The sequence below is a fragment of the Ailuropoda melanoleuca genome, chromosome 9 (assembly GCF_002007445.2).
Source record: "Ailuropoda melanoleuca isolate Jingjing chromosome 9, ASM200744v2, whole genome shotgun sequence".
NCBI classification, from domain to species: domain Eukaryota; kingdom Metazoa; phylum Chordata; class Mammalia; order Carnivora; family Ursidae; genus Ailuropoda; species Ailuropoda melanoleuca.
In genome coordinates, this window is record NC_048226.1 from 37,728,381 (window position 1) to 37,737,146 (window position 8,766).

General features: G+C 38.7%; 1 long non-coding RNA gene across 1 annotated transcript; it reads left to right on the top strand.

Annotated features, from left to right (window-relative positions):
* The first annotated feature begins 543 nt into the window (after positions 1-543).
* LOC109488391 lies at positions 544-5,462 on the top strand. The gene is made up of 3 exons (XR_002141365.2): positions 544-692; positions 5,150-5,207; positions 5,299-5,462. It is a non-coding gene; the product is annotated as an uncharacterized LOC109488391 (long non-coding RNA).
* Positions 5,463-8,766: the final 3,304 nt, after the last annotated feature.

The window sequence follows — 8,766 nt, forward strand, 5'->3', positions numbered from 1 at the left end:
ACTGTTGGTAACTTTTCTTATTAGGTTGCTTTTTCACCTTCCTTTCTGCCCTTCTTCCTCTCCTTTCTCTTCATTACTATTATTACTGTTACTATTATTACTATTATTATTATTATTTCTATTTAGAGATAGGAATGCTTTGGACTGTCCTGGAATTTCTCTCTCCACAACTGAACAAGTATCCAAACATTTGGCTGCTATTTTCAAAGTTCTAAACCAGAAACGAGGACTCCAAAATCTGGTTGCAAACAACATTTTTTAAGTGACAGTTTTGGCAGTCTTACCTACAGATCCAGTAAAAATAAAACCCAGAACAGTTTGTTCTTAAACTATTTCTAGTACCAGTACTGCGAAGAAAGTACTGAGCTACACATAATTAAATTTATTTTTTTAAGTGACTGAAATTTTACATGTTCAAAATGAAAACTGGGGATAGGTTAAGATATGTCCTTGCCTTTGCCAAATCCTTGAAGTTCTCTCTGGCTGTCTGCCTCCCATCAGATCTTTTTATGAAGGGTGTAAGCGTACACTCGATGCATTCCCTGCCGCCGAATTAGTCTGAGCGATGCCTACACTGAGAAAATGAGAAAACGCTCAGTGAGAGCTCCTGCTTGGGAGATCACATGATGAGAAGTTAAAAGTTGAGAATCCACAGCACTTATTTGACTGAAGTGGCACCTATCTATCATTAAGTAAGCAGCATTTTCTTTGCTAATTTCTTCGATGTTTATTTATTTTTATTTATTTATTTATTTTATTTTAATTTTTTTTCGATGTTTATTTTTTAAAATGAAGAGGATGCTGATTGCAGTAATGCTTACTTGTACAATTCTGTGGCATTTTTTATATAAGCTTCTCAAGCTCTCATTGTCCCTGCAGGAAGGAAAGCATTAATTTTACATGTGGGCAAAGTAATTCTGAATTCCTATTCTTGTTGTTAATAATATTTACTCTTATGTAATGACCATAGCATGCCAGAAACACAAATGACCTGTTGGTGGTGGTAGAATAAGTAAACATGTGGAAGCTTTCTAGAAAAGGCAGTTCTGTAAGGAAAAAAAAAAATGTTGGTGGGCTCCTGGCCTTTGAAATCTACCTAAGGCGATGATAAGTGGAGTCTGATACCTGAAACCCAGAATCCTAGAGGAGGAGGCAATGTGTTTAAATAGGATTTGCTTTTATTAATAGGTGGTTCTATTCTCGGCCTTGAGATCAAGGGGGATCTAGGGGGAAGAGATAAGCCTCACCCGCGCCCCGTCTCCCTTCCTGCCTGTGCCTCTCTGCCACCCCATCTTTCCCTCCCTGTGCCATCTTTCCCTCCCTGTGCCCTCCCACCCCACACACGCACCCAATATTGTTTTTTCCCGCAGGCTCTGCTGCAAGAATGTCAGACATCGCACGCAGCTCACATCCAGAGCTCAGACTGCTGTGAGCAGGAGCCAGAGGATGGAGGGTAGGAGGAGGGAAAGAGGACTGTTCGGTCCCCAGCTATTTCTCCACGGAGGAGCTGTCCACGGCCAGGGCTCAGGATGGATGCGCTCTTGCTGCAGAGGGGCTGTTTCTGCAGAGCCGCCCCACAGCCCCACAGCCCCAGGGCCCCACAGCCCCAGGGCCCCACAGCCCCGCGCAGGGCAGCCACTGCTCCGCACAGACAGGAAGGGGGGGCGTCCTGACCCCTTCCCCTCAGCTCCCACTTTCTGGGGATGATTCACTCAGAATCTATCAACATGAATGCTAAAAGTTAACTGCTATTATGATCTTTTAAGGAAAGATTTTTCCCCATTGTAAAATGTATACATACCTTGCCTAAAAACAATTTGCAGTTGCAATGCACGTGAGACCTTTTTTTTGAAATAACATGAACTAAATAAAATTACTTGCCACCCACAGCAGTATATATATACAGATACACTGATGCAGTCTAAATACATCATAATATGTATTATATATATGTGCTATTATAACTCGTTCTCTGTGTAAACAAGTTAGGCTTCAGGATTAGCTTAGTCACTAAACATGTTCTGTGCTTTTAACTCCTGGCAGGGGGAGGGCTTCGCTCACCAAATGCTGAAGAACCAAGGCCAACCAAATAGAATAATAACAAAAATGTCTGAACCAATGTGAATTTCACAGTGAGCATCATATCTCATAGAATAAAGAGAATGGCTCTGTGCTTTATAGTCCCTCTGTTGGCATGACCGCTATGTTATCAGCCTAAGGATTCCCCAGGGATGGTAAAACTTAAGGCTGATGTATTAGAATAGTTAGATGAGGGTAATGGATTTAAACAGGGAGTCAGGTGACGTGATAATGTATTCACCTATTCAGAAAACTGGAGAGGTAGAGCAAAGGAGAGGCAGTGGGGAAGGTGAAGGCAGAGGATCTTGGGTAATTTCCTTCTGGAGGTGAAATATTTTCGGAAAATTGTTCAGATTACAAAATGAGAATTATTTAGAACCAAGCACCCAAATTTGAGTAGCACTGCAAAAGTTGACCCTAAATGGTAATGAAAGAGAAGACACTTCATCATCCCCTGAACGTATTTTCACAGTGTCATAAAGAATGATCTTATTTAAATAACTGCTTTTTGTATTGGGTGCTTGTTACAGTTATGAGAGAATGAAATCGGAAACCATGGATGTATGCAATCAACAAACAGTAGATTGTACACATCAAAGAAATTCAGACTTGATAAGCCAGTTTCACAGTCTTTTTTTCTTTGAGGACCACTGCTCTTTTGTCTATGACTTTAAAGACATCCAAGTAAATAAATAACTCAAAATATTAAGTGCTAGTTACACGTAGACTGCAGATGTTGACAGCATCATTTCTTACAGGTAAGATTTGTGCATTAATTTATGAAATAGGATTTTGTAAGCATTTAATAATAGCTAATAAATTTTATTCAACACTTGCAAAAATATTAACCGATAATATCTATTTTTTAGTTTGCAAAAACGGTTTAGGAATAGAATTCCGTTACTCTAGTTAAAATAGACTAGAATATCACAATTAAACACGTTGGCTACCTGGTGCTATTGATACTGGCATTCTGTGAAAGCCTATAGGCTATTTCATCACTGAAAAACATCCAATTTAAAACATTTAACAGGGACCGAGTTTTCAAATAACCTCAGCTATTTTAAAATAGTTGCAAAGATAGTAAGTTACCCGTCCTATAAAAAGTTAGGAATTACAATATGTTCCTAATAACTAAATTTGACATATTTATGAACTGTCAGTAGCCTCCATAGAAATTCAGAAACTATTACCAGAGATTTTCATTAAAATTTAAAGTCTATAAATAACAAATAATGACATATTTTACTTTTTAAAATAGAAAAATGATAAAAATATTTATCATTTCTTTTTGATGAATTCTGCCTAGAGTCATCAATATTATTTTATTATGATAACAGTAAATTTCACTGTCTCTGTGGTGTTATATTGCTTCCAACTACATTCCGAACTTCTATATTTCTCAAGTTAAACTTACTTACAATTTTCTTTTGAGCGGGGGGATATGAGGCCACTTTATAATGAGTTGTACTTTACCACTTACAGATTATTTTTTAAATTAAGGGATATACTATATTGGGTGTCATCATTCATATATGTCATTTTGTTTCAATCGGATGGAAAGGTTTGCTACGCTGGACATGAAGCAAATCTGCTTTGCAAATGGTTTCAGACTTCTGGTCCTTTAGTATTATTAAAAAAATGGTCATTCCATCTATCAAAAAATATATATGAAAGCACAAATATTTCTGAAGCTATCCAAAGAAATAGCTCTTAGAAAATAAAATTATGATTTTAAAGTTGTTGAGTCCTTCCCTTAATTTAAGAACGGATGTTCTTAACGTAGATCTTCATGACCTGATGCTGTTATCTCTACATGGTACAATTTTTTGACCTTTGGAATTATTCATAAGCCTCAAACATAGTCCCATGTTTTAAGCATGTCTTTGAAGTCTTTGACTAGATTCGATGTTTACAAGGATTCTCTCTGCATGAAATGGGTCATGTTGTTACCATGTCCTCACACCAAAGAAAAATGTAATTATGTATCAACACATATATGATTTATCCTAGTTCTTCAGAACGAAAAAACAATTTGACTCAGCATTTTAGGAATTGTTGAAATAGAGTCATAATTTAATTTGATTTTTCTAGGTTGGCTTTTTGCAAGCATCTAATGCCATGTTTCTTTGGAAAACGTAAGGCCCTTACTAAAAACCCAAAAGGTCGTTTGGTCATTTCAACCATGTAAATAGAAGATAGATTTGTCCTGTCTCTAATTTTCAACAATTCCAAGGGTTCTACTGAGTAGTGAGACAATGCGAATGGACCAAAGCTCCAAGCCAGGCTTCCGCAGAGAAAATCTGAGTCCTGCAAGTTCGATTAAGCTGGCTAATTTTCAGTCCCACAAGCTAATTTCCAGACAGACTCTTCTGATGTTTTTCCTCTGTTTGTAATTTGCATCATTAAATAGTTCGGTGTTTCAAAGCAGCCACGGTACTAAGGTCACAGGGCTTTGTGTTAAATAGCAACCACCTCGATTTTTTTTTTAAAGAAGGAACAGAGAGCAGCTGATTCTGCCGTAGTATGATTTTCTTTCTTTCTTGGTAGGAAGAGGCTGAAGTCTCTTGTGGATCACAGAAATTTTGCTTTGGTTTGGAGAACAGCTTTCCTCCGTGCCTTTGTGCTCCAGAAAGCAGCGTAGGGTCACAGGTGGCCTTGATTATCAAGATTTTTTTTTTTTAATGGTGTCCCCCTCCCTTGCCTAGAACAGCAGGACATCTCCCTGCCATGAATATCTCATTTTAAGTGGCACAAAATTCAAAAACCTTAAAGAGATATCCAAAACCTAACATCGAAAAAAACAAAAAACAAAACACACACACAAAAAGAAATCTACCACTGAACTTCAAAGGGTAAAACTGGTTAACAAACATTACCGGCACTACAAAAGGGTTATACAGGCAGGTAAGTAGAGCTATGACCTCTCAGGGCCAGTTGTGCCTAGAAGGTTTCAAAGGACTGCTTCTGAAATAACGTGCCAGATACAGAGAAAGCAGGAAAACACCTCTTCGTTCTTACCTATGCCTCTACAGAACAAAATAATTTCTCTTTGTCTCTCTGGTCACAGGAATATGTACTTTGGCTCATTGGCACCCTGGAGCACTGTTTCTACCCTACGCGCTGACGTAAGTGCTAGTATTAAAAAATCTTCAATCATATAACACCAAGCCATTCATATTAATGTGCCTGAGTCAAATTACCCTTTCTATTCTGCAGGGGGAAGAAAGACCATAAAATGCTCTCTGAATCCATAAGGACAACTCCGTTGGCACAGATGGGAATTTTGCTCCGAAGTGACAGCACTGCTTTCCTGGAACATGAACTAATAACCGCAAAGAGTTTCTTTGGAAACACCATATTTTAGCCTTGACCCATCTTTACCATAGCACGCTCTCCTAAACCATTCTATAGCAATGTTCCCAGGAACTTAAAGATGGCTCAGAAGAAAAACTGTCATCTTTAACAAAGAAATGCACTAGATGTTTGTCGTGGGGGAAGGCCTAATTCAATTTGCAGTGTCTCTGGGTTTCTATTTTGACTCAAGTTGTTTTCAGCACATTCTCTCCATGTTACCAAAAGTTAGAAAGTCTATTTTAAGAAATGCCACCATTTTTTATATTTACTGAGAACACCACGCGCAGGGATTTATTTCCATGAAAATGCAGACTGCAGAATTTAGAAACATGCAATGTAGAAGACTCCAACGTGGTTTAGGGTACCACTGAAATGTAGGACAGCTTTTGCCAGACAATAAGAGATCTTAATGTTGTGAAGTATGTACACGAAATTGTCTATGTCTTTTCATTGACATTAGTTTCTATTGTGATAGGAAAACGTGGGGATTATAAAACATTCCACTCTTGAAAGGAGCACTTTTTTTTTTTTCTTAAACTATAGTTCACTAATGCCAATGTCTTTCAAGGAGTAATACCACTCACTCCCTCCTCTCTGCTTCCTTGACAGTTGGTGTGTGGATTAAATAGAACACGTGCCCCTTTTGCTTCGTGCCACCTCTCCCTAAGTAGAGTATGATCAGCCTGTGGGCAGGAATCGATTCCTATATAGCACAGACACGGTGCTTGGCACATTTGCTGAACCAATCGTACATGGAATTAAACGTATTTTATTTCTCTGTTCAGATCTGTGTCATGGCATCTCGTTACATTTCAGTTATTTTGAAGAGCTTTGATTTGGGGGGAGAAAAACAGAAAACTGGCAAAGGCCACTCCAACAAAGACAAAATGCCAACAAGTTCCATTAGCAGAGAGAGTTTAAAGAAGCAACAGAAACCAAACACTCCTCTGTAGGTTATGTATACAAACTGCCCTATGCTATTTAAAGGGCTGGGTTCTCACACGACTTTACTATTCATCCTACCCCAGGGGTGTTTGGAAAATGGGAACAGATCTTACTTGCCTATTTAGATCCCATGGAAGAAGAAGAAAATACTTCAGTAAAATAAGCGATGCAAGAAAGGTTCTTTTGAGTGCGTTCTGATGTGTGCAAACATGACATATTTAATTAGTATTATATTCCATCTTTTAAAAGATATGCAAGATTTGAGCTATGATAATTACTTTTTAACAACTTAGAGCTGCTAAACTTCCAGGTAACCATAACGGTTACTCAGTGCAGACTGCAATCAATGCAGGTCACACAATCACAAAACTAGAGCCAGAAACTTCTTTTTTCATACTTCTTCAAGGACCCGGGCTGAAGGGTGGTGCATCTGTGTCGGAAGTGCCATGTGGCTAAAAGCAAAACCAGCGAAACAGCTGCATCAAACAGATCATGGAATGACTTGCGGTGGGTAACAGATGTGATACCAAGGACTTTTGTTTCTCCGTTGCACTTAGGTCGAAGAGAATCATCAGGCTTTTAATTTTGCTCAAGAAAACTCGTCTTCAAAAAGCAATTTTTTGGCCCCCACTCTATCGGGCTGCACAGAATTTTCAAAGCAGCACAGTGTTGTAAAAAATGCCCTTTTAATCAGATTACTCTTGGCGAACGTCCCAAACTCAGGCTGAAGTGCAGTGCTTGTAGTTTCTCAACAGCTTACACTAAGCCTGCACCATGGAAATAATCTACTTTTAAAACCCAGGAAACAAATCGACTGCACTAAGGACATAAGTCGCTGTCATTAGGGAGTGATTAGGCTAAACATTTTTATACACTCTCCTAGCCCACTTTCAAATTATATATCTCCGNTTTTTTTTTTTAATGGTGTCCCCCTCCCTTGCCTAGAACAGCAGGACATCTCCCTGCCATGAATATCTCATTTTAAGTGGCACAAAATTCAAAAACCTTAAAGAGATATCCAAAACCTAACATCGAAAAAAACAAAAAACAAAACACACACACAAAAAGAAATCTACCACTGAACTTCAAAGGGTAAAACTGGTTAACAAACATTACCGGCACTACAAAAGGGTTATACAGGCAGGTAAGTAGAGCTATGACCTCTCAGGGCCAGTTGTGCCTAGAAGGTTTCAAAGGACTGCTTCTGAAATAACGTGCCAGATACAGAGAAAGCAGGAAAACACCTCTTCGTTCTTACCTATGCCTCTACAGAACAAAATAATTTCTCTTTGTCTCTCTGGTCACAGGAATATGTACTTTGGCTCATTGGCACCCTGGAGCACTGTTTCTACCCTACGCGCTGACGTAAGTGCTAGTATTAAAAAATCTTCAATCATATAACACCAAGCCATTCATATTAATGTGCCTGAGTCAAATTACCCTTTCTATTCTGCAGGGGGAAGAAAGACCATAAAATGCTCTCTGAATCCATAAGGACAACTCCGTTGGCACAGATGGGAATTTTGCTCCGAAGTGACAGCACTGCTTTCCTGGAACATGAACTAATAACCGCAAAGAGTTTCTTTGGAAACACCATATTTTAGCCTTGACCCATCTTTACCATAGCATGCACTCCTAAACCATTCTATAGCGATGTTCCCAGGAACTTAAAGATGGCTCAGAAGAAAAACTGTCATCTTTAACAAAGAAATGCACTAGATGTTTGTCGTGGGGGAAGGCCTAATTCAATTTGCAGTGTCTCTGGGTTTCTATTTTGACTCAAGTTGTTTTCAGCACATTCTCTCCATGTTACCAAAAGTTAGAAAGTCTATTTTAAGAAATGCCACCATTTTTTATATTTACTGAGAACACCACGCGCAGGGATTTATTTCCATGAAAATGCAGACTGCAGAATTTAGAAACATGCAATGTAGAAGACTCCAACGTGGTTTAGGGTACCACTGAAATGTAGGACAGCTTTTGCCAGACAATAAGAGATCTTAATGTTGTGAAGTATGTACACGAAATTGTCTATGTCTTTTCATTGACATTAGTTTCTATTGTGATAGGAAAACGTGGGGATTATAAAACATTCCACTCTTGAAAGGAGCACTTTTTTTTTTTTCTTAAACTATAGTTCACTAATGCCAATGTCTTTCAAGGAGTAATACCACTCACTCCCTCCTCTCTGCTTCCTTGACAGTTGGTGTGTGGATTAAATAGAACACGTGCCCCTTTTGCTTCGTGCCACCTCTCCCTAAGTAGAGTATGATCAGCCTGTGGGCAGGAATCGATTCCTATATAGCACAGACACGGTGCTTGGCACATTTGCTGAACCAATCGTACATGGAATTAAACGTATTTTATTTCTCTGTTCAGATCTGT